Source organism: Ambystoma mexicanum, chromosome 12 (genome assembly GCF_040938575.1).
Source record: "Ambystoma mexicanum isolate Mex_15411 chromosome 12, UKY_AmexF1_1, whole genome shotgun sequence".
NCBI classification, from domain to species: domain Eukaryota; kingdom Metazoa; phylum Chordata; class Amphibia; order Caudata; family Ambystomatidae; genus Ambystoma; species Ambystoma mexicanum.
Window position 1 is genome coordinate 904141543 of NC_090936.1, and position 27660 is coordinate 904169202.

Below are 27660 nucleotides of genomic sequence, written 5' to 3' on the forward strand. Positions count from 1 at the left end.
CTACATTATGACACTTTTCAAAAAATAAAACGGTGACAAATATTTTCAAAACTATGCTTTGTATCCTTGCACAAGTTTGCTGCAAATACGTCCATGTTTTATTTTGAAAAGTGTCACAAGTTACATACATAAAATAGTCATATTACTTAAGCCCCACTTGACACAATCCATTCATACCTTTCACAAACATTCAAAGTGTGGTCTATAATCTTTCTGAAAAAGTGTGTGCAGATTTGTCAAATGGCAACAAAGTTATAAGCCATCTAAAAATGTTCAGACCCCCCTCTATTTTTGCCTGCTTTTGACACAATCCCACCAAACTTTGCAAAACCATTCAAATCTGGGTTTTAAATTGTTTTCCAAACTTTTGTGCAGATTTGTGATAAGGCACCAAATGTATAAGCCTTTCAAATATTTGGGATCCCACTCTAATTTTGCCCCATCTTAACAAAATAACACCAAATATGTCATAATCATTCAGGGTCAGGTCTAAAATGATATTGTACATTTTTATGCAGTTTCATTGAGTGGCACCAGAGTTATAAGCCATCCAAAAACTACTTTTCACAGATCCTGTAATGCAGAAATATGCTTGGATGTCCCTGAACATCTCAGATGTTAACAAACATCACAGGAATGTCCCCGAACAACTTAGATGTTTACGGACATCGAAGGAGAAGAAACCCTGATTTTTGCCTTTTTCTGGCCACTAATGACATGTGTTGTGCTCCACTAAGGAATGTTAGTGATTAATAATTCCAAGCTAACTACAGTGCCAGGTTATTCTACATAAATATGCACTTTAACTATTTACAATTAACATAACTATGTACATTCTCTACCCATCCATTTAAAACCGCTCACACTTTATACGTATGTATGTTACACACCGACTTTCCTTTACCAGGTTTTCATATAGCATGAACCCCCAAGGGCAGTGCACAGAGAGTGGGCAACACAAATAATTATCAATCGTGACTAGCTTCATACCTTTCACAACAGCCACTCTCTCTTTTCCCAATTTCTCTCCATTATTCTGTAACACTGTTTTGACAAGGTCCTTCACCACCTTCAATGGCGATGAGAACTTCATAAAACCTTTATCCAGTCTTGTACCTTTCTTCACCGTAACCAACATACACTCTCTCAAAACACACTCCTTCACACAATTCCTCTCATTGTATCTTTCCTTAAATCTCTTTTGCACATACCACATCCTATTGCGTATCACCCCCACTGGCACTTCCTCATGAGCTCTAACACATTTCATCATCCAACCTGGATGCAAACTGGAATGTTGTGCACTCTTCCTCAAAGCCTAAAACGGAGAAAGTCCTGTTAACTGGTGTGGTGCAATCCAATATTGCTTCACCCACTCCATTATTACAGGCACAAGCAATTCTGATTACTTCCATAAACGTCCTGCTAAATCTCTCTACAGTGGCATTCCCTTTAGGGTTATACAATACTGTTGTAGAATGAACAATCCCATTATCTTCCACAAATGCTTCCAAATCTTTTCCTTCCAATTATGGACCATTGTCTGACACTATCTTCCTGGGAAACCCCTATCTACAGAATAATGACTCCAAAAATGTTATGATCCTGCGGGAACTAATGTCTCTCACAATACACACCTCCGGCCATTTGGACAAAAGGTCAACCAGCACCACCAAATTTGCACTCTGGGATCCCCTAATGGATATGGAACCAAAAATGTCCATGGCCACCACATTCCAGACCAAACTGGGAGGTTTCACCATTCGTAGATCCCTCCCGTTCCTCCTCCTCACCTGAGTCTTCCAATGTACTTTCTTGGGCTTCAGAATCCTTCTTTCGATGTGTTCTCTTAGATTCTTTAGACTTATTGTCCTTCTTATGGTGTAGGTAGGGGCGAGCTCCCTCAGAGGCCACCTTGACCTGTTGACTACTCAAGTCTAAGAGATTCCCGAGGAGCAAGCCCCCTTAACTCCAGGAAAAAAGCCTACAAGGTACAAAAAACCTTGCTGTTGTTGAATTGGAGATGATTTGTCTGTAGCAATTGGGATTGTAGTTATAGTTTATTGCTCCTTCAGTAGTCCAAGTAGGAGTAACCACCCTGTATGCTCTTACACAGGTATTGGAGTCTGCAGAGTAAGCTATCCTCTTTCCCCTTCTGAGATCCAGGGATAAGGATAATGAGCTCCAGATTGAGGTCTTTTAGAGTATCCCAACAGCCCAATAGGTGTAGAAGGGCTGCGTACCTAAGTAGGTAGGTAAGAAAATTCTAGGCAATGAGCCGAAGATAGCAAGAAAGAAAGTGGAACCAAAAACTAGGTAAGTAGGTAATGAGCCTAGCGAGTAAACATGTAGGAGTCCAAAGAAAGATAAGGTAAGAAACAGGACAAGGAACAAGTATTAGAAAGATATGCCAACGAGCTTTGCAGTGAAGAAAAGTAGATTGAAATGCCGGCGTGCTTTGCGGAGAAGGAGAGCAGAGAAAAATGGCAGTGAACTTTGCAGAGTAGAAGAATAGACAGAAATGCCGGTGAGCTTCGCGGCGAAGGAGAAATGGATCCGCGCTTACAGAGGAGGTAGAGCGGGGATAGAAGGACAGTCAGAAATACATAACAAGGTTTACGGTAAAGTGAGAAAGAAAGTTAGGAACGAGCTGAAAGGCAAGAGAAAGAAAAGGAAACTACCGCCAAGGTACGGGTAAAGTAAACAAGGATAAAAAGAGTGGAAATGAATGAGATGGAATACGAGATGGAACACGGACGAGGACCGTAGAGGAAGGGTAATAAGGAATAACTACAAATGACGGAAGCCTGCCAGGTTGGAAGACAAGAAAGAGCACAAAACACAGGGAAGGCTGGTACAACAGAACAGAGTACGAGCTGGCCAAAAGTTCCAAGGGATGGATACAATGCAACAGGCTCTGGTAGATGCCCATTGAAATAGATACAGCAGCCATGCTGAAAGAAGTCTAGACCGCACTGCACAGTTGCACAGTTGAATCATCCACCTGATCACAGCAACTTCCATTTGTTCCAGTACTTCCATTGCCGGTGCATGACACATTCTCATCGGAGGCACGCTGGTACTAAGCATCATATTGCTATCCCTACACGCCTCACGTTCACTCAAAAATGACTCAATGTCATGGTCCATTCCTGGCCACCAAAAATATTGATGAAGTAGACCCTTTGTCTTACTTCCTCCCAAATGCCCCTCATGGGCAATCTCAAGTACTTGTTTTCATGCCTTCTGGCACGACCATTCGCTCCAAACGGGTCAAAATCCCTCTCTCAATGCTCAATTCTTGCTTCACCTTCCTGTAACCCATCGACTCCTCAGCACACTCTTCCATTGTTCATCATTGCTGAACACACTTCACCACTACCTTGTAATTCGAATCATTTTCACATTCTTACCTCCAATCACTTTCCTTGGCCACTTTACAGTTGACAAAAACGTCCCCTTCTTCCTCACATCCCTCGTCATTGTCCTTCTCTATGGGATTGCGTTGCAATGTATCAGCAGTAACTTCCAACTCCCCCTTCACATGCCTCACCTCCATGTTGAGCCCTTGCAAAGAGGAAATAACCTGCTTATCCTCCTTGAGATTCCATTCAACCCCTTTCTGGTGAAAATCCCAACCCATGGCCTGTGGTCCTTCATAACCACAAACTTCCAGCCCCAGAAAAATTGGCAGTACTTTCCGATTCCCCACACACAAGCCAACGATTCCCTCTCCACAACGGAGTAACGCCTCTCTGCCTCCTTTAGAACACGTGATGCAAAGGCTACTGTATTCAATACATCACATCTCACCTGCATTAAAACGCATCCAAGACCATTGTCACTCACATCCGTGTACAACAATACCTCCCATGCATCCTCAAATCCCATCAAAATGAGAGCATTTACCAAATAGTTCCTTATGTCATCAATTTCCCTTTCACACCTCTCACACCATTCAAATATTGCACCTTTCTTCACCAGCATCCTCATGGTATTTTCTTCTCACAGCCACAATGTTTTTTGAACTTCCCATAGATTTCAACTAATCCCAAATAAGAAGATAATTCCTTCTTATCCTTTTGGAGCCCTCATCTTTTTTATCGCCTCAGTGGTGGAATACTTTGGCTTCACACCTCCCGCAGAGCCAGGTATTTCAGTTTTTTCAACCTGAATCTACATTTATCCACAGATATTGTCAAACCTGTATCCACTACTTTTTTCAACAGTTCTTTCAACCACATGTCATGCTCTTAAACATCCTTGCCCCATACCAATATGTTGTCCTGGTGAAAACAAGTACGTGCAAGACAATTCAGTAACTTATTAATTACCCTTTGGAATGCACTGGAGGCTGACACCAACCCAAAAGGCATTATCTTACAGCGTTACAGGCCAAACAGTGTTATAAATGCAGTAAGATCCACGGAGTCAGCATGCAGCTAAACCTGTTGATAGGCTGCTTTTATGTCAAGTGTTGAAAAAATCGTGGCAATCTGTCTGGCATCATGTTCTTGTTAAGTCCCTTCAGAGTGATGCACAGTCTCAGGGTGCCATTTGGCTTGCATACCGCCACAATGGGACTTATCCATTCTTCCGCATCTGTTTCCTCAATAATTCCTTCACTCAACATGCAGTTCAATTCTTTCTCAACATCCTCCCTCAAGGCAAGGGGTATGGTAAAATCTATCGACCTTACAGTTATAGCTGCTGTCTTTAGGATAATTAGATGGACAAACACCTTTAAGCATTCCATCTTTCCTGCAAAAACCTCTGAAAACATCTTCACTACGTCTGTCTCCTTTATTTGCACAGACTCCACCCCTCCTGGTACCTTGTGTCTGACCACCACCTGAGAGGGATGATCAGGATCAAGTCGCAGGCCAAGATCCACTTGGGCCTCCCAAGATAACAAGTTAGTTCCTTTGGTCATCACTCTTACCATGCCCTGGGCACTGCAGTCCCCATATATGAATTGTGCCCAGAACTCCCCCACAATATTGATAGACACATCCCCATATGCATGTGCCAACACGCTTGTCTCCTGTAAAACACAGGAGTTATATTTTTCTTTCCATGTTTCTATGTTCAACAGGGTGTAGCCTGCTTCACTGTCAACCAGAAGCCTCATGAATACCACATTCACCATTATCTCCACATTGGGTTTTATCATTTTGGGTGCCGAATCGACAGCATTCACTATGCAGGCTTCATCTTCTCTGCTGCTTCCATTCTTCTTGGTAGAAGGTCATACTATCCTGAACCATTTTGACACTTCCACTTGTTCCAGTGATTACAACAGCGCAACACATGACCTTTTCTCCCACAGTGTCTGCATACCACATGATGCGCAAAACACTGCATAACGCTGGGGATGAGATCTGGGTTTCCACATCTGTAACACCTTTTGATAAATGTCTTCCCGTGCCTTTCTTTGACATCCGCTCTCTTCTTGTTCACCCTGCTGCTTTCATCATTGTGTCTTTGTTGTTTACGTACTTTGACTTGTTCCACAGAACTTGTACTGTTGGATATGTTTTTTTACTGGCTCAGAATCCAAATCTTTAATGCACTTTTCTGTTTGTTCTACCATCTTTGAAACTTCAATTGCCCTCTCCAGCGAAAAATCCACACCACTGGCTCACTCTCTCCATAGCACCTCCCTAATCTTATGATCAGCACATTTTATCATTAGCTGGTCTCCAATATGTTCATCTCTGCAGTGACTATAATCACACTTAATGGTCTGTCAGCGCAGAGCAGTAATAAATTCTTCTATTGACACTCCACTTTTTTTTGTTTATCCCTAAGTGATATCTCGCTAAAAATGTGTTTTCTTTAACGATTAAGTGTTTGTCCAATTTTAGCAGGCTGTCTTAAAAAACAGACAGTCCTTCTGCCTCCTGACTTTGTAAATCCGCCAAATTCTTAAATTTGACTTGGCCCGCTTGACCTAGGCAGTGGTATAAAAGCAAGTCTTTTCAATCTGCAGCAAAACTGCTTCTGTACACTTCCTTCCAATTTCCCCATCTGACGTTGGACTACCTTATGTGGGTCAAAAATAGGGTGGGACCTGGAATATTCATTGCGCCACTGGAGTTGGCCCGAGGTAATGCACTATTCTTGTAGAAACCTGCACATGTGTAGGCAACTGCCAGTCAGATTCCTTATTTTTTTTTAAATTACTGTTGACAGTTAGATTCCTTGCTAAAAAATACAGAAATGTCCATACCCCTCTGCCCGACACCACGATCCGTGCGTTAGTTGCATTTTATAATCACTGGCTGATTCAGGGTTTATTGCTTAGCTATGTTGCCTGACATATCAATGTCCATGCTTGTATTATATATGGATCCTGTTCGCATCTCCGCCTGACCTTAAAATGGCCGCCGCAACATCTTGCAAGATTTTGCTTGCATTGGGAGAATATGTTTAAACAAAGCGCTGGGGCTTTTATGCTGGCTTCTTCCTCCCCTCACTCCTCGAGCACAGCTCAATTCTTCACCAACCTGGCTGCTAGATGATGTGGGGCTACCTTTGCCTCCCCCACACTGTCCCTCACAGCTTTGCAGCCTTTCACAGTCCCTCACAGCAGTTTCTGTCATTCCGAACACTGCAATGCCTCGATCATTCTTCACGTCAACCTTCACAGCTGTGCGGCATCTCACAGAGCTCTGTGCTTACAGATGCTGCTTGTGACAGGCTGGGGCTGCTGCTCTTCCTCGTCCTTGTCACCAGTATTAAGATGGCAGGCAGTGGTAAGTCTTTACAAGTTCCTTTATTTTATGATAATGCTGCAGCAGCCCCAGTCCTTTTTAGCCAGGACTCAACTGCCCACCATTCTGAACCATAACATTTGCAGGTACTGATCACATATGTTGTGCTCCACTAAGGAATGCTAGTGATTAACGATAGCAAGCAAACAACAGTGCCAGGTTATTTTGCATAAATGTGCACCTATTTACAGTGGCATTCCCTTTAGGGTTATACAATACTGTTGTAGAATGAACAATCCCATTATCTTCCACAAATGCTTCCAAATCTTTTCCTTCCAATTATGGACCATTGTCTGACACTATCTTCCTGGGAAACCCCTATCTACAGAATAATGACTCCAAAAATGTTATGATCCTGCGGGAACTAATGTCTCTCACAATACACACCTCCGGCCATTTGGACAAAAGGTCAACCAGCACCACCAAATTTGCACTCTGGGATCCCCTAATGGATATGGAACCAAAAATGTCCATGGCCACCACATTCCAGACCAAACTGGGAGGTTTCACCATTCGTAGATCCCTCCCGTTCCTCCTCCTCACCTGAGTCTTCCAATGTACTTTCTTGGGCTTCAGAATCCTTCTTTCGATGTGTTCTCTTAGATTCTTTAGACTTATTGTCCTTCTTATGGTGTAGGTAGGGGCGAGCTCCCTCAGAGGCCACCTTGACCTGTTGACTACTCAAGTCTAAGAGATTCCCGAGGAGCAAGCCCCCTTAACTCCAGGAAAAAAGCCTACAAGGTACAAAAAACCTTGCTGTTGTTGAATTGGAGATGATTTGTCTGTAGCAATTGGGATTGTAGTTATAGTTTATTGCTCCTTCAGTAGTCCAAGTAGGAGTAACCACCCTGTATGCTCTTACACAGGTATTGGAGTCTGCAGAGTAAGCTATCCTCTTTCCCCTTCTGAGATCCAGGGATAAGGATAATGAGCTCCAGATTGAGGTCTGTTAGAGTATCCCAACAGCCCAATAGGTGTAGAAGGGCTGCGTACCTAAGTAGGTAGGTAAGAAAATTCTAGGCAATGAGCCGAAGATAGCAAGAAAGAAAGTGGAACCAAAAACTAGGTAAGTAGGTAATGAGCCTAGCGAGTAAACATGTAGGAGTCCAAAGAAAGATAAGGTAAGAAACAGGACAAGGAACAAGTATTAGAAAGATATGCCAACGAGCTTTGCAGTGAAGAAAAGTAGATTGAAATGCCGGCGTGCTTTGCGGAGAAGGAGAGCAGAGAAAAATGGCAGTGAACTTTGCAGAGTAGAAGAATAGACAGAAATGCCGCTGAGCTTCGCGGCGAAGGAGAAATGGATCCGCGCTTACAGAGGAGGTAGAGCGGGGATAGAAGGACAGTCAGAAATACATAACAAGGTTTACGGTAAAGTGAGAAAGAAAGTTAGGAACGAGCTGAAAGGCAAGAGAAAGAAAAGGAAACTACCGCCAAGGTACGGGTAAAGTAAACAAGGATAAAAAGAATGGAAATGAATGAGATGGAATACGAGATGGAACACGGACGAGGACCGTAGAGGAAGGGTAATAAGGAATAACTACAAATGACGGAAGCCTGCCAGGTTGGAAGACAAGAAAGAGCACAAAACACAGGGAAGGCTGGTACAACAGAACAGAGTACGAGCTGGCCAAAAGTTCCAAGGGATGGATACAATGCAACAGGCTCTGGTAGATGCCCATTGAAATAGATACAGCAGCCATGCTGAAAGAAGTCTAGACCGCACTGCACAGTTGCACAGTTGAATCATCCACCTGATCACAGCAACTTCCATTTGTTCCAGTACTTCCATTGCCGGTGCATGACACATTCTCATCGGAGGCACGCTGGTACTAAGCATCATATTGCTATCCCTACACGCCTCACGTTCACTCAAAAATGACTCAATGTCATGGTCCATTCCTGGCCACCAAAAATATTGATGAAGTAGACCCTTTGTCTTACTTCCTCCCAAATGCCCCTCATGGGCAATCTCAAGTACTTGTTTTCATGCCTTCTGGCACGACCATTCGCTCCAAACGGGTCAAAATCCCTCTCTCAATGCTCAATTCTTGCTTCACCTTCCTGTAACCCATCGACTCCTCAGCACACTCTTCCATTGTTCATCATTGCTGAACACACTTCACCACTACCTTGTAATTCGAATCATTTTCACATTCTTACCTCCAATCACTTTCCTTGGCCACTTTACAGTTGACAAAAACGTCCCCTTCTTCCTCACATCCCTCGTCATTGTCCTTCTCTATGGGATTGCGTTGCAATGTATCAGCAGTAACTTCCAACTCCCCCTTCACATGCCTCACCTCCATGTTGAGCCCTTGCAAAGAGGAAATAACCTGCTTATCCTCCTTGAGATTCCATTCAACCCCTTTCTGGTGAAAATCCCAACCCATGGCCTGTGGTCCTTCATAACCACAAACTTCCAGCCCCAGAAAAATTGGCAGTACTTTCCGATTCCCCACACACAAGCCAACGATTCCCTCTCCACAACGGAGTAACGCCTCTCTGCCTCCTTTAGAACACGTGATGCAAAGGCTACTGTATTCAATACATCACATCTCACCTGCATTAAAACGCATCCAAGACCATTGTCACTCACATCCGTGTACAACAATACCTCCCATGCATCCTCAAATCCCATCAAAATGAGAGCATTTACCAAATAGTTCCTTATGTCATCAATTTCCCTTTCACACCTCTCACACCATTCAAATATTGCACCTTTCTTCACCAGCATCCTCATGGTATTTTCTTCTCACAGCCACAATGTTTTTTGAACTTCCCATAGATTTCAACTAATCCCAAATAAGAAGATAATTCCTTCTTATCCTTTTGGAGCCCTCATCTTTTTTATCGCCTCAGTGGTGGAATACTTTGGCTTCACACCTCCCGCAGAGCCAGGTATTTCAGTTTTTTCAACCTGAATCTACATTTATCCACAGATATTGTCAAACCTGTATCCACTACTTTTTTCAACAGTTCTTTCAACCACATGTCATGCTCTTAAACATCCTTGCCCCATACCAATATGTTGTCCTGGTGAAAACAAGTACGTGCAAGACAATTCAGTAACTTATTAATTACCCTTTGGAATGCACTGGAGGCTGACACCAACCCAAAAGGCATTATCTTACAGCGTTACAGGCCAAACAGTGTTATAAATGCAGTAAGATCCACGGAGTCAGCATGCAGCTAAACCTGTTGATAGGCTGCTTTTATGTCAAGTGTTGAAAAAATCGTGGCAATCTGTCTGGCATCATGTTCTTGTTAAGTCCCTTCAGAGTGATGCACAGTCTCAGGGTGCCATTTGGCTTGCATACCGCCACAATGGGACTTATCCATTCTTCCGCATCTGTTTCCTCAATAATTCCTTCACTCAACATGCAGTTCAATTCTTTCTCAACATCCTCCCTCAAGGCAAGGGGTATGGTAAAATCTATCGACCTTACAGTTATAGCTGCTGTCTTTAGGATAATTAGATGGACAAACACCTTTAAGCATTCCATCTTTCCTGCAAAAACCTCTGAAAACATCTTCACTACGTCTGTCTCCTTTATTTGCACAGACTCCACCCCTCCTGGTACCTTGTGTCTGACCACCACCTGAGAGGGATGATCAGGATCAAGTCGCAGGCCAAGATCCACTTGGGCCTCCCAAGATAACAAGTTAGTTCCTTTGGTCATCACTCTTACCATGCCCTGGGCACTGCAGTCCCCATATATGAATTGTGCCCAGAACTCCCCCACAATATTGATAGACACATCCCCATATGCATGTGCCAACACGCTTGTCTCCTGTAAAACACAGGAGTTATATTTTTCTTTCCATGTTTCTATGTTCAACAGGGTGTAGCCTGCTTCACTGTCAACCAGAAGCCTCATGAATACCACATTCACCATTATCTCCACATTGGGTTTTATCATTTTGGGTGCCGAATCGACAGCATTCACTATGCAGGCTTCATCTTCTCTGCTGCTTCCATTCTTCTTGGTAGAAGGTCATACTATCCTGAACCATTTTGACACTTCCACTTGTTCCAGTGATTACAACAGCGCAACACATGACCTTTTCTCCCACAGTGTCTGCATACCACATGATGCGCAAAACACTGCATAACGCTGGGGATGAGATCTGGGTTTCCACATCTGTAACACCTTTTGATAAATGTCTTCCCGTGCCTTTCTTTGACATCCGCTCTCTTCTTGTTCACCCTGCTGCTTTCATCATTGTGTCTTTGTTGTTTACGTACTTTGACTTGTTCCACAGAACTTGTACTGTTGGATATGTTTTTTTACTGGCTCAGAATCCAAATCTTTAATGCACTTTTCTGTTTGTTCTACCATCTTTGAAACTTCAATTGCCCTCTCCAGCGAAAAATCCACACCACTGGCTCACTCTCTCCATAGCACCTCCCTAATCTTATGATCAGCACATTTTATCATTAGCTGGTCTCCAATATGTTCATCTCTGCAGTGACTATAATCACACTTAATGGTCTGTCAGCGCAGAGCAGTAATAAATTCTTCTATTGACACTCCACTTTTTTTTGTTTATCCCTAAGTGATATCTCGCTAAAAATGTGTTTTCTTTAACGATTAAGTGTTTGTCCAATTTTAGCAGGCTGTCTTAAAAAACAGACAGTCCTTCTGCCTCCTGACTTTGTAAATCCGCCAAATTCTTAAATTTGACTTGGCCCGCTTGACCTAGGCAGTGGTATAAAAGCAAGTCTTTTCAATCTGCAGCAAAACTGCTTCTGTACACTTCCTTCCAATTTCCCCATCTGACGTTGGACTACCTTATGTGGGTCAAAAATAGGGTGGGACCTGGAATATTCATTGCGCCACTGGAGTTGGCCCGAGGTAATGCACTATTCTTGTAGAAACCTGCACATGTGTAGGCAACTGCCAGTCAGATTCCTTATTTTTTTTTAAATTACTGTTGACAGTTAGATTCCTTGCTAAAAAATACAGAAATGTCCATACCCCTCTGCCCGACACCACGATCCGTGCGTTAGTTGCATTTTATAATCACTGGCTGATTCAGGGTTTATTGCTTAGCTATGTTGCCTGACATATCAATGTCCATGCTTGTATTATATATGGATCCTGTTCGCATCTCCGCCTGACCTTAAAATGGCCGCCGCAACATCTTGCAAGATTTTGCTTGCATTGGGAGAATATGTTTAAACAAAGCGCTGGGGCTTTTATGCTGGCTTCTTCCTCCCCTCACTCCTCGAGCACAGCTCAATTCTTCACCAACCTGGCTGCTAGATGATGTGGGGCTACCTTTGCCTCCCCCACACTGTCCCTCACAGCTTTGCAGCCTTTCACAGTCCCTCACAGCAGTTTCTGTCATTCCGAACACTGCAATGCCTCGATCATTCTTCGCGTCAACCTTCACAGCTCTGCGGCATCTCACAGAGCTCTGTGCTTACAGATGCTGCTTGTGACAGGCTGGAGCTGCTGCTCTTCCTCGTCCTTGTCACCAGTATTAAGATGGCAGGCAGTGGTAAGTCTTTACAAGTTCCTTTATTTTATGATAACGCTGCAGCAGCCCCAGTCCTTTTTAGCCAGGACTCAACTGCCCACCATTCTGAACCATAACATTTGCAGGTACTGATCACATATGTTGTGCTCCACTAAGGAATGCTAGTGATTAACGATAGCAAGCAAACAACAGTGCCAGGTTATTTTGCATAAATGTGCACCTATTTACATTTAACATAACTATGTACATCATCTAACCATCCATCTAAAACCTCTAGCACTTTATACATATGCATGTAACAACAAGGAACTTTTAATCCATGTTTTTACACTGTGCCATTAATATACTTACCATTAATGACCAATTATACCATTAATATACTTATATCTGAAATCCTGATTCCTGAAATGGCACAATAAGCTCAAACTACAAAATATATTGATATTATGTATTTCAATCATTCAGGTATGTGACCAAGCATTGAATGTTGGCCAATCTTTTGAATCGTTATGGGTTACTTTTTTTAGGAATAGCCTTTGATAAATGTGTTTCAGAAGTAATGATGCAAATGGCAGAGCTCTTAATTTTGGTTTTAACCACAAAAAATTTGCCAACTCCATTGCTAGATAGAATAAAGGGGTGCCAAGAAGAAGTCTTTTTGGTCAGCATGACAAATGGAAATGCTCTGGCATACAATTGCCAACGTACTAAGTGCCTGATTTACAAAGTCTTTTTCAATGTGACTGCGCCATTGTAAAATGGATTTGTAAATCAGGCTTTAAGTGTTAATTCCTGTTGTACTATGCAGATGTAATCCAATAGTGGCTTGTTTAACGTATTTTCTTCCAATCAGGAGTACTGTCTCATGTCATGTGTCTATGTGACTTTCAACACTGGAGCCACAGAGTCATCTCTTTTTGCTTTCTCCCCCAAAGCTCTGTGGTGGTGTTCTACTTTATTTCCCTACTTTTCATGCCCTTCAAAGATTTATCGTGCCCGTGTCAGATGTTTGTGGCCCTTTGGCAGCTATATGCCAGTCCCTGCATGGGGATCGTTTCATCTCGCCATCATTTCCTTGCAGCCAACTGTGGAACTTCAAATCCCATAATGCGTGAGATAGTGGACTCTGCCGAACACGTTGTGGATTTTTTCATGTCATGCACCCCTACAGCACATCGCCGGCCATGTGGAGGCAGCAGGAGGGGCTCGTGTGGGATGATTGGCCATCGGCTGATCAGCAGAGCCCAGCAGCACCGACAACGGCTGTGGCGTATGCAAGTAAAAGATACTGCCTCAACCCCACCTGCCGGAGCAGATCCAACGCTCCCACAGCAACTGCGCTAGCAGTGCTAACTGTACCATGTCATTCACAGAGGGGGAGTACCAACGGCCCAGGTGTTCACTCACGACCCCATCGGTAAGAACTGGATGATATGGGCAAGGTGGGAGGTAGTGGAACACACTGAGGGGCCAGGTAGTCACTGTTAAGCCTGCAGGCTCTGTGCTGATCATACTATGTTCCTATGGAAATCACACGCATGCTGATGCTCGGTCTGCAGCAGGCGCAGTTTTGTGGGTTATCGCCTGACTCTGACGTCTCCATAGGAGGGAGGGTGTGTAATGACTGCTGTGCTAGTGGCAGACAGGGCCTGCGGGACAGGCAGCCTCCAAAGACTGCTGGATGGGTTGCATATCGGGGGGACAGGTCATTGATTGCTTTAGGGATTTGTGTTAAAAGGCACCTATGTAGCATGCCTACTGAATACACTGGTGCATGTTGTTATATTGTTTTTTTAACGTTATTACATATCCTGTGTTCTTATTCAACCAAATTTCGGCCTAACAAAAGTAATCTGGTAATGTTTATCCGGCATGATAGCAGTCTAGTGGGCGGTTTAGCTAATAATTGGAAACCACACACTTATATACCAAACACAAAGCGGGTGCAGTCCTGGAAGAAAGGCGTAACTACCTTACGCACTTTACATTTTAATAGCTAAGGTGTGTAACTATAAGAATATTATTACTCCAAAAGTTGCCAGTGCCTAAATCGGCAATGCATTTTAAAGATTTGCGATTGACTGAGTGTGCCCACTGCCCTAATCTCAGGATCTGGGAGCTTTCAAATTAACACTCGCTCCCTTCTCCTTTTACAACTAAAGCTACAAACCCTGGCATACCTTGCTTTGCATAATTCATGTTTTGAAACATAAACACATGAAATGAATGCCTCTCATGATCTGTAGTTTAGTGAAAAGTTAAATGATGGAAATGCAATGCTAAGCAACATCTTCCTGCCACAGAAGCAACACCCACTTGTTTGATGGATTGTGGTATGGCAGGGTTGGCTAGCGGGTTGTCCAGTGTTGGACTGCTTTGACAAGATCTCTGCTTCTGTTGTTGGCTTCTGATATGGTGTTCTGATAGTAGGAGACAGTGGCTATATTGATTAGTTGTTGGTGGGTTGCTCTGATTTCCTTGAGGAATGCCAAGTTGGAAATGGTCGTGGAGCGGGACAGGTTTTCTCTTGTTTCCTGATGACTCTTTTGCTCATTTTTAGTTCTTGAATGTACCGGGGTGTTCATTTTTTTGGTTTGCATGTGTGTTGTTTCAGAGGCACATGTCTGTTGATGGAAGCTGAGAGGGTGGCGTTGAGTGCTTCCAGTAGAGAGTTGCAGTTCAGTTGGGGGTGTTCAGGTCATGTGACGTTGGCAAGTTCTTCCATAGCAGCCTACACTGAGAAGTTCTTGAAGGACCTGAAGGTTTGTCTGCTGGGTTTCTGCTGGGATTGCTTGACTGGAGCGGTGTGCTGGATGTTGAAAGGCACAGCCAGATGGCCAGACCAGTCAAGCACGAGAGGAGAGCTGGAGTGGAGGAAGGCAGCACAGTGATGATTGGGTCAAGGATGTTACCTTTCTTGTGCAATGGCTCTTTCATGTGCCATGTGAGGCTTAGGTGAAAGCGGTGTTGGGTTTGGGTGGCATGTAGATCAGATGGAAGGTGACTGTGTACATCAGGGAGAGTGGGAAGTGGCAGGGGTAGGACTTTGAATGTTGTCTAGGTCAAGTCTTTTGCAGGGCCACAAGGTCTTGTGGATGACTTCGAGGCCTCTGCCTGCCTTGTTTGGGTGGTTTCTTTGTTCAATGTTGTAACCGTCTGGGACAAGGATGTCTAGAATGTGGGTGGAGTTGGCTGTCATCCAGATCTTGGTGATGAAGATAGTGTCAAGGTCATGTGTAGTGATGATGTAGGCAATATCTGCTGCATAGGTGATAGTTGAGCAGACGTTGGCGAGCATCAACTTTCTTGTTGAGGGCGGTGAGGGGTGTTCATGACTAATGTGGGTGAGGTTGCTGCATTGTGGAGTCCAGGCCTTAGAGGAGTGATGATGTCGTTGACATTGTCATTGCCTGGTGATGGTGGGGATGACCTGTGAGGACGGAGGAAGAAAACACATGCCGGCATGTGTTTACCTGTTTTCTGAGCAGGCGTTCGGATCCTGGGGCCTCCCGGTCCGAACAGGAATTGCTCTTTTGTTTGTTTGCCCTTCACTTTGGATGCCCGGGTGAGAGACACCATTGTTCTAAGAGTTAAGAGCAGAAAGGAAGAGGCAGGACTGAGAAGGTCGGTGGGGCTTAGGCCAGATGACCTAGATTCACTTGCACCTGCTCACCATCTGCAAAGGAAAAGAGGCTGGAGGGCTGCTTAAGTAGGGGAAAAGGGCAGCAAAACCGGAAGGCACCAATAGTTTAGCAGTAATTGACTGGTGGGAGGGCTTAGGCCACGCAACCTAGATCCACTTGTACCTGCTCACCAACTGCAATGGAAAAGAGGATGTAGGGTTGCTTAAGTAGGGAAAAACAACAGAAAAACAGGAAGACACCAACAGTTTAGCAGGGATTGTCAGGTGAGTGTGGATTATCCTCTTCTCCCTCTGACCCTCCTACCCTCTCTCAAACTCCTCTGGCACCAAAACCCACAAAACGCAGAAAGAGTGACTAGCCCTCTCCCTCGACATTCTATACCTCACCACTTCTCTGTCCAACCTCCCATCCCTTCCCACCCCTACCTTCAGACCCTCCCCTCCACCTCTGCCCGCCTCTACCCCCTTGCTCTGGACTTCTCATCCAGTAGAACTAAGCCCCCACCACCCTTGAGACTTGAACCACAAACAACTCGCCCAAACCCCCATACCACAAGTGCTCCACTCACCACACTCTGCCCACCCCCTGATCCACCCCACTGCGCCTCTCTCATGCCTACCACTGCCCACCTACTGTTCCTGCTCCCGATCAACCTAACCCTCTCACCCCACCATCAAAGTACACACCCATCCAGACCCTCCACTGCCCCCTAAGTCAGCCTCAACCACCCAGGCTGATCCTACCACACCCTCATTTTAGGGGGCACCCATATTCACCATGGACTCCCAGTGATGAGCATCATGAAAACCTCCTCCCCTCATGAAGTCACATGCATCTTTTTCAATGCCCGCTCCGTAGCAAGAAACAGGCACAGCATCTTTGACCTACTATCATCTGACAATCCTGAGCTAATTTTTATCACCGAAACCTGGTTCTCTGACGATTTTACACCAGTCACGCACAATGCCTTCCCCACTTGCTACTCGCTAATCACCCACAACAGACCATCCAGAGGTGGCGGAGTGGCAATCCTCTACAAACCTCATTTCTCTTCTCACTCGTCGAAAGCCAGATATGCAACGCTTCCTGTGAATCCCTTCTAGTAAAACTCTTGCTTCCATCAACACTCACCCATAGCTTCCTACTCATCTACAGACCCCCCCGGACATGACAGACAGTTTGCCAACAATCTCTGTGACTCAATAGCTACCATTCAGGTAAATTATCCAACTCTTACACTATTGGGAGATATGAATAACTTGTTCGATATGCCCAACAACCCCATGACCCAACCTCTGGTCGACTGTCTTGATGCGCTCAACCTCTAACCGACATACCACTGTTCGAACTCATTCTGGTGGGAACACCCTCGATGCGATCTTAAGCTCCAATGACCTTGTCTCTATATCCAGCCCCAAACCACATTTTCTGTACAGACCATTGTGCCATCCCTTTCTCTATCCACATACCTGCCCCTCCTCCCACAGCCCATCTTGCCCCCACTATTTGATCACAAATGCTGAAACAAAGTCAAGGTACTCCCTGGCCTAGCTGAAGCCCTTCTACTCCAACCCCAGCAACACTGCCCTATGGTAGACTCTTAACCATTTAAACCTGTGACTCCTGGCTTAAAGAATCACTCATTCCTCTCACCCCCTCTCGCCCCACAGCCTCACACTCACACCAAGGACCGCCCCCCAAATGGTTCACGCCCCACCTGAAGACATTCAGAAAATCAAAATAACTCTCTTGAACGCAAATGGTGAGCTTCTAAAACCGATCTCAGCAGATCCTTGTTCACTCTCCACCACCGTAATTTCAAATCCGAGATCCGAAAAGCCATAATGCCTATTACAATAAATGAATTCTGAACTGTGGCAGCAGCAGCAAAGAACTCCACAAGATGATCTCCGAATACGTGAAACTGACTTGCACATCTTCCCAAACAACTCCCACACAAACACTCTGTGACTCCCTCTCGCAACATTTCTACAACACCGCATTTGACAGGATGGCAACCCTTAACACAAAATTCCCCAACCTCACTCCCTGCTCTACATCTACCTCTCCTGATCCTGTTGCCCCGACTTCCACTATACCAACCTTCGAGTCCTTCCAACCCATCTCGAGCGACGAGTTCCTAGACCCACTATCCTGCAGCAGACACTCCTGATCCCCCCTCGGCCCCTGCCCCGCCTCTCTTCTAAAAGAAATATTCTCCTCTACTTGCACAGGAGAACATCCATACTAAACGGCAAGATCCATACTAAACGGCTCCCTCACTTCTGGCACCTTTCCCTAAGCCTTTAAAATAGCGCACGTCAAACCACTTCTTAAAAAGGCATCCATCGACCCCATTGACCCCAAGAATTACAGGCCGATCTGCAACACCAGATTTCTTGTGAAACTCATTGACCGGACAGCTCAACTGCTTCGTAGAATCCAACAAACTCCTCGACCCCCACACAATCAGGCTTCAGACCGCGACATGGAACTGAAACAACTCTGATCTCGATCTGGGATGATCTCAAGGTTGTGGCAGACTCCGAGGGTTGCGCTGCACCGATTCTCCTTGATCTGTCATGAGCCTTTGACACAGTTAACCATTCAATCCTCCTTGACCGCCTCCACTCCCTAGGAATCCGGGGCTCGGCACTCAAATGGAACATATTGCCTTCCTTTCCCCTTTTGTCTAAACTGCTTGCACTGTGAACACTGGAGTACCCCAAGGTGCCGTATTCTGTAGTCTCCTTTTCAACCTCTATCTAACCACTCTACCAGGAATCATACACATGCAACCTCTCCTGTTACAACTACGCCGACGATACCCAAATTATCCTAAAAATTCCCAAAACAAGCACCAACCCAAATCCTGACCTTGAAGCATGTCTCAGTGACACTGACCAATGGATAACAAGTAACCACCTCCTTTTGAACCTTGATGACACTGAAATCATGGTGTGCAGCAATACTGCCCTTCTCCCGCAACCACTCCATTGTCCCCCCCAGTCCAAAATAGTCATAAACCTCAGCTGCACTATGGACTCAGGCCTACCCCTCTCATGTCAGATCAATAATGTATAAACATCCTGCCACTACCACCTCAAACTCCTTAGATGCATTTTTCCTTACCTCACCTATCCCAACAGACTCTCTGCTTTTATGTCTATGCCAACTCCTTACACCTGGGAGCACCAACATACCAACTTAAGGTTTATAGTCTTAAAATCGAAAACAAAAAAGTCAAAAGTCAAAAAATCGAAATAGGGGGGTTCCCTCCAATCCCCCCTTTTTTTCTTCTTTTTTTACCTTTTTTTTACATGCGAGAGCCAAAAAATAAATATAAATAAAAAAATAAATCAGTCAACATTTTTTTTTTCAACATTATGTTTTCGATTTTTTTGACTTTCGACATTTTCTTTCTCGATTCTATGACTGCACACCCCAACTTAACAAACTTCAAAGAGCCCAAAACGCTGCCACCAAACTCTTTCTCATCCTGGGACACAGACACCACTTCTCCCCCGCTCTCGGCACCCTCCACTGGCTCCCTGTTGGATCAAGGGCCACCTTCCAAACCCTATGCATAACCCACCGAGCAGTACACAAGACCGGTCCAACGTATCTACGAGTGAAAATAAAACCCTACATCTCAACTCGCACCTTACGATCAAGCACTGCCCTTACTAGTGATTCCAACCTCCAATTCTTCCAGGATTGGAGGATCTGCCTTCTCAACTTTGGCCCCAAAACTGTGGAACTCCCTCACCTCACACATTCAACACACCCATGACTACATGGCCTTCTGCAAAGAGCTAAAAACCTGTCTCTTTCCTTAATGCTGACTGAGACCTTCTAAGGCCACTGAGACCTTGCAACCTGCAGACAAATGTTCTAGGAGATACCGAGCAATGAGACCATCGAAAGTTACTATTAAGTCACCAATAAGGTCACCCTAACACAGCATTCACAAAAGGCATAAATGAAATGTGGAACAGTATACTCATAAAAATAAAACGTCCATTCCAGACACTCACCTCTCCTATCAGTATGCTCTCTCTACTCTACATCAACACACAATAGAGCGCAGCTACACCCCTCGATCAATTTCAACATAGCTGCTCACATATGAACAATACTCCAGGAACATCTCAACATCCTGCTAGAATGCAGCTATACCCATGAAAAATCAGCCTATCTGCACACATACGCATCCTACACAGGCCTAATGCAGACAGAATCCGGTCTGAGAGACCATCCTCCAAACTGCACACATTCAACTGATCTCAATGCAACCACACCTAATGCTAGTATGCAGCTACCATCAGGCAGACCCATCAGCTGCGCACATAATGAGTGCATCCAAGTGTTAGGCAGAATCCTGTGCAGTGCCCTTAGGGACCACTGCACACAATTAAGACTACAAGTGGTAATACAAGTTCAGCTTTGGTACAAACCTGTACTACTATGTTAAAGTGGTAGTGGTAGCAGTAGCGGAGCAGCCAGGTTTATCTCAAGAGTATATGAGTAGTAGCAGAGATCACACAAAGGGACCACAATTACTGTGACTCATGCAAACACTGACTCAAGGTTTCAGGTAAAAAATATAAGTACATTTATTTTTAAACCATCTGTTATAAAACACAACACTTCTATAAATTCAAAACCATACGTAAAATACACTACAAACAACCAATTCTCTTGGCACAGAAAAACTCGAGGTAAGTACCTTATGTTTTGGCAGACCGGTGTTGTGAAACAAAAGACGTTACCGTGAATATGTATGCCATCACTTTTTGACAGTTCGGTCTTACTAAAGATGCGCGTATCTGCGGCAAGAAATGTTACCGGGGCAAAACACACTCAGCACCTGGGCTAACCAGAGAGAGTTGAGGGTAAAAATCATAGGCAATACTTTTGTCAAGGCAGACAGAATCAGAGAACACTCGCTGACAGAAATACAAAAGTCAATAGGCCGGAGCCAGTGTCATGTGGAACCAGGTTCCTGTTGTCGGGATCACACAGTCAGACAGTTCAAGATTCAACGTTGCCAGGAGTACTTGGATATTGTCAACAGAGGAAGCAAAAGTTATAAGAGGGAAGGAAGAAAAGGGCTAGCCTTGGAAGAGGAGAAAAGGGATACACCCTTGTTCCTCGAAGCAGAACACAGTACCTTATTCAATGAAGAAGCTGGTGCCACGGCAGTTGTTCCTGGTAGTTTCCTGCAGACCCACTGTTCCTGGAGCTTCGGTCGTGGAGACGAGAAGGAGGACATCTGGAGGGGTCTGCACCACTCAGGGATGAGGCCAGCAGCAGCAACAGTGAATAAAAGATGCGCTCCTTTAAAACAGGAGAGGCTCTTCAGATGGCTATCCGGACCACAGCAGTAGGGTGCAGTGATTTCGACCACAAAGAGTATCCTCTGGATGTGGAAGATGAGCTGGTTGACCCCATCAGGCTCAAGGGAAGAAGACTCCGGACTGGATCTTCTCTGGTCGTCGAAGGGTAGATAGATCAGGACTGCAGCGGGGCTTCACCGGGACGGGGTAGTTGCAGCAGCCATCTTCTTCTCCGCTTCTCTTCGGTTCTTTGTAGTTCCAGTGGCGACTCTGACTTCCAGACCAAGAGTCCTGCCTTTTATGCAAAAATCCCCCATTCAAACAGCCTGGCTGTCAATCACGCAGCAGGGGGATTGTCCAGCCCGGACAACCGCCTCAGCCAATCATGGCAAAGTGTGACTTGGGTTTCCTAGGATACCCTGTGCAGGGGGTGACTACACCCCTCCCTCACATTCAGCCCACCTAGACACCCAGGCACCCAGACAAGGGCTTCTTGGCAGAAGCCTGCCAAAAAAAAAGTGAACAAAGAAGGCAAAATGGCAACTAAACCCAACCGGAGCAAAAAGAAAGAGTATTTGGTCAAGCAGGTTTATGTTCGAGGCTAGTATAATAGCCAAAAACAATACCATGTTTATATAGTATATTCGCGGTAGAAAAGTTAGGGTAGATACCACTGCCACCAGCCAAGTCTAAATGTTAAAAGAGCAAAACAAAGCTCAGAGAGGCACAGACAACAGCGGGTAGTATTCAACCCTTTCCAGTACTCCATGTAAAATGGGTTGTACTGGGACTGTAGTTTTAAATTGACTATGTAAAGTTAATGGCAACTTTACCTGTTTCTGGGGGGCAGTAGTCAGCCCCAGAAAAAGGAGTCATTGGGCTCATGGAGTGGTGTGCTCCAGAGTCCAAGACCACACAACAAGTAGAAATGCACATGACAAAACACAGGTAGGAGTAGGGAAAAGAGGCACACTCTTACCAAGTGGAAAAAATAAACTCCAGAAATCCAGAAAAGCTGCAGAGGGACTCACTAGGTAAGGGAAATTAGCCATAGAATGAGAATTCTCCCTAACACCAAGCATCCTATGATACCCTACTCTCTCAACTGACCGGCACTTCAGTCTCTGAGGGTGTTTAACCCACAAGTGCTTTGAGGACATACTAATGACATATACAGAATTATATAAATGCCAAATAACATAACATAACATGATTGCACATGACCTAGATCCACTTGCACCTGCTCACCAACTGCAAAGGAAAAGAGGCTGGAGGGCTGCTTAAATATGGAAAAGAGTGGCAAAACAGGAGGGCAGCAACAGTTTAGCATTGATTGCCAGGTGTGTGGGACTCAGGCCACGTGACCTAGATGTACTTGTACCTGCTCACCAACTGCAAAGGAAAAGAGGGGAAAAGGGTGGCAAAACAGGAAGGCACCAACAGTTTGACACATTGATAGGTGTGTGGGGCTTAGGCCACGTGACCTACATCCACTTGCATTTGGTCACCAACTATAAAAAGAATGTTAAATGGGTGTCATCCGTAACAATGCTTTAAAGAAGAGCACCCAGCTAACAGGCATTAGGGTTCAGTTTCAAATCTGCCTCCCTTTGAAAACTGACTAAAGGATTCAGCACCTCAGATCCAGCCAAACCATACACTGGGGCTCCTTCTCACAACGCAAATAAGCATCCACTTTGATCCAGCCATGCAAGAAGCAGTGTTTGAATACAATCACAGATACACTGGCATGCACTTCTGTTTCTTTTGAAGAGCCAATAAGAGATAGGCACCAAAGCAGTCAAGGAAAGAGCAGCCATCCGAAATTCCTCATGTGGTATTTCCATGACTAGAGGACCATGACCTTCAAAATACGTTTTTTCTGTGCAGCACTTGCCATTGATGTGCAGGTGTATAACTGTTGTGAACAGACATCTTGCATCCGTAAACATATTGTAGAGAATCCTAGAAATAACCAAAGGACTACTGTGCACTGCACTGGACAGAAGTCTGTGTTTATGCAATAGTATATAAATTCTCTAATTTGAATCCGTTTTTATAGCATTCAAATGTGTTTACTAGATATATGAGCTTTATTGAAGTTCTCTTTGTCAAATTATAGCACTTTGTGAAATGGGATAGCACAATCTCAAAACACAGTGTTATTTGAAAAATAAACTACTTAAATTATGCTCATATAAATAGAAAATCCTTTCCAATGGTTAAAAACATGTGGAACCGATGATTTTGCATCATTACATTAAACATAGACATAGGACAAAGATGTCAATTCATCCCAATTGACATACGTCTTCTTATCATACCTGGTTTATGCAATAGTGTGCAAACAATAAAATGCACGCCCCTCTCCTCAACGCTTCACCTCCCTGCCCGTACGTGTCCTATACATGCATGTCCAGGGAAAAAGAAAGCTCCTCCTCAGCTAGTAAACTGGCTTCTCACAAATGGGACCCCTCTGCCCATGGGATTTAAATTGAGCTAGAATTTCTTCTTCACTGAATTCAATGGCTAGAATGTTGTATTCATACTCAGTTGGTACCAGAAAATAGAGTAATCTTAGTCTGATGATGATTGTGATTATATTACTGAAACAGCACCTTCTGTGACACCATTTTTTTTTTAAAGTCAACGCGAAAAATACATTAAATAACATCATATTTGGTAGCCAATACATTTTATAGCGAAAACTTAATTCACACTTACCTTACTGTGCTAGCAAACCAAAGTTAGAACTTCCTGCTTAGAACTCTCTTTTCCATGCCACTGTCGTCCTGTGATCTCGACTTATCTTCAAACCATCTTTTAAGAACACAGCAAATCATTCTGCAATTCCTGTTGTGCTGTGGAGAAGTAAAAAAGCTATGTCTGGCTTGACTTGCCGCATGCCTTCCTTGTTCAGAACCAGCAACATGAGTCTTCTCCTATTAACACTGTTGGCTGGAGATAAAATAACATGTATTAGCGATTATGGGCCTCATTATGACCCAGGCGGTAAGGGATTACCGGTATCAGTAAGGGCACTGGTGCCAGTAATCCCTTACCGCCCAATTACGAGGTCCCTTTACGGGTCCCTACCATAACGGCTGGTTCCACCAGCCGTTAAGGAAGGGACCCACAAAGGGGCCTTGGAGGTAATTACGGTACCGCAATTTGCGGTACCGTAATTACCGCCTTCCCCATTCCCATTGAGCCCTATGGGGCAAAAATGGAAAAGGGGAAGGGCCAATGGTGAATGGGGAATTACCGCCCCTCCAACCTTGGAATGGGGCGGTAATTCCACCATTCACCATGGCGGATTCTGACGTTAACCATGGCGCTAATGGCGCCATTGGTTAACGCCTGGGTCGTAATAACCCCCTATGTATCTAACCACAGCAAAATTACCTTTCTGATTAAGTCTTGTCTCCATGGATCTCAGAAACGTTTACAATAAGAGATTCAAATTCTGGGAGCATGAAGAGATGTTTCTCAGTGTTGCGCAGGTCGAATAAATACATGTGTGATTGCATGTCTCCCGATATTACTCCTTTCCATCACAGGTCTTCCATTATTTTGTAGTTTTTGAGCAGCCTCTTTCCAAAGGCACTTCTTTTAGTCCCCAGTGCAACCTGCTTTATTAGGTTCCTCTTCGCATTGACTGGAACATGTACAACTAAATCAGCGTTGGCGCTATGCTCATTCATGCACACTCTTAATGATTTCAGCATGTTATCTGGACGTGCCAACTCTTCATGTTCCTTTCCGGCGGCAGCCACAATTTCTGATTCTGCTGATAAGGTTTTAGGGTGGATCTAACCGGGGACAATTTCATAACTTCTGAAATGGAAATCGAATTAAATCCACTTCCAACACAGTTTACAGGGATTTAGCCAGGATTGTCCAACCAGTGGGGCCTGAAGCTGATGTATCAGGGCCCACTGCAGTGATATTAACATCTGTTAATGCCCACACAGCGCTGCTGAGGGGGCATTTACAGAATGTGGGCGGGCCTTGCCCGCTCAGGCCCTACCTTGTCTATGCCAATGGCTGTACGGAAACATCTTGGCAACTTCACTAAAGATTTCCACAAGAGTTGAGTTTGTCCTATCTATGATAAGTGCTTTTGTTTGCAGTGCTGAGTTGTAACTCTAAAGAGTACATTTCGACCCACACTGGCACATTAGGAGGACCGTAACCTTAAAACTGCTTGAAGTCTCAGGCTCGTGAGCAAACAGACCAGTCAATCTTTGGCAGGTGAAAGAACAGAGTTTAATAAAAAATATAAAAAGTAAATAAATAAAAACACAGTAATTGCCGTTGCCTTTGGGTCCTGGTAAAGGCACAGGATCGTGATGAGTAGAACTATTCTCCACTCCCAGAGTATGATATGATATGACATTTATAGCGCGCCTGTACACAAGTGTTTCTAGTCGCGAAATACATCACAATCTAAGTCAGGTCAAGGTGCTGCTGCAGTGCGAGGGGGAATCATTGCTCATGGTTCTGGATTGTGTGGATGCAGTACCTCGCTGCTCATATATGATTTTCTCTTCTGAGATTGCCTGCCCTACACAGATCTGCAAACCTTGCCACCACGGGTTACCCAATGTATTCACTACCCGTCCGGATGCAGTCAAGCAAGGAAGCAGCATATGCTGGGGACATCTTACAATTCAAGTTAAACTATACTTTTACATGTAAAGGATGTTCTTAGCTAATGTCAAGTCCCTAGTGGGAAAGAGGCTTGGCATTGTAAATGTTGCAGAAATTATTAAGCTGTTCACGTATGTCATGGCATTTTGCACAATTAAAGAATTAAGTGCGGTTGTTAACAAGCCGAAAAAATCAAAATATGTTGAATTATAATGACGTCTACATGCAAAACCTTTTGGGGGAAGCTGGAAATGATTCTCTAAAAACGCAATAATAAATAGTAAAAAAGAAATAGAACAATTGCAAGATAAAGAAATCTTCTATGTGACAGTGTGTTCGATGTACCTATGCACTAAAATGAAACAATAGTTGAATATAAGGTTGCCAAAAAAGGTTAATAAATATTAAAAATAGTTCTATCTAGATTTATAAAAGTGAAAATGTGTGGGTTTGTGGTTGGGTTTGTGGCTTGGCAAACTGTTGTTCCTTATACAATTCCACACCGTTTCACCAATCTGCAGCACATTTTGGATAGTTACCTGTGAGGACCTCCGAACATTAATGGCTACGTGACATTTGGATACCCCACTACGTTCCCGGGATTTCAGCAAAACCTACATTTGTTTGTGGATTTGTGACTTGGCGAAGAGTTGTTCCTCATACAATTCCACACCATTTCACCAATCTGCTCCACATTTTGTATATTTACTTGTTAGGACTATCCGGAAATTACTGGCTACATAACATTTGGACACCCCACCCCTTTCTCTGGATTTCACTGCATTCACACATGAGACGGTAGACTGAAATCAGTGAAACAACAATGGGGTCATAGAAGGGCCGGTCCGCCACCCGAGAATGCATGGTTTCTGGGACATTTCACCGCAATGCAACACAATGTACTGCACCACGCGAGGTTGAGGCAATCGGTGGGGAGAGAGCACAGTAGGTGCCATTATGCAGCAGCACACCAACTCTCGCCTACCCCGAATGTCTGCTCCGGGGTATGTCAGCAAGCCACACACGCCCATTCTCAGTTCAGTCTACTTCAGAGTGCAAAGCGTATCAAGCAATAAGAGAATCTGAACAGTGGCCTACAGGATCATTGATTTTGAACAATTGATGAGAGTGTTGGCATGTCTGTCCACAGAACCAATTTGGAGAAAGGGTACTTTTTGCTAGTATTTTATAAAACAAATATTCATCTGCTTAGGAGGAGAGAAACAGGAATAGGTCTTGAGACATAGACATGTGGCTACATTGGCCTTTACTGTTTGGATGTTCTCACCTCAGAAGCTTTGATTTCAATGTCTTAATTCCAATGAATCATGAGGTTGCAGAACTTATAATACAATGTATTGTTTGTTTCTGCAGAATCGCTAAAGATACGTATAATAGAAAGCACCTAGCGCTGTGATAAAGTTTACTTTGGCGGTCCTGCTTCTCAGGTCAGAACGTGATTATAAAAGGACATGTTTTGGTAATGATGTATGTCAACCAAAAACATGTTTTCCAAAAAATGTGTGTTTTTTGCTGTGTAGTTTGCTACTGTCTTTAAAATATGCATTGTTATACTCGGATGTATGATCATTTCGATCGGAGAGTGCATGTCGTTCTGTAGCTTTGAAAGAGTTGTCACTCATCATTGTGTCTTTTAAAATATACCTCATTAAAATAATTGGCCTGATGTTAGTAGATTCTTAAGAGTTACCGCCAATTATTAGATGCCGCCGGATTGTGGCTTTCTGAAACCGACACACA

At 44.2% G+C, this 27660-nt stretch overlaps 1 protein-coding gene across 1 annotated transcript in view; it reads left to right on the forward strand.

Moving 5' to 3' along the window:
• The window catches only part of TRHDE (thyrotropin releasing hormone degrading enzyme), a 3000980-nt gene that overhangs the window by 2655379 nt on the left and 317941 nt on the right, over nt 1–27660 (forward strand). The window lies entirely within an intron of this gene.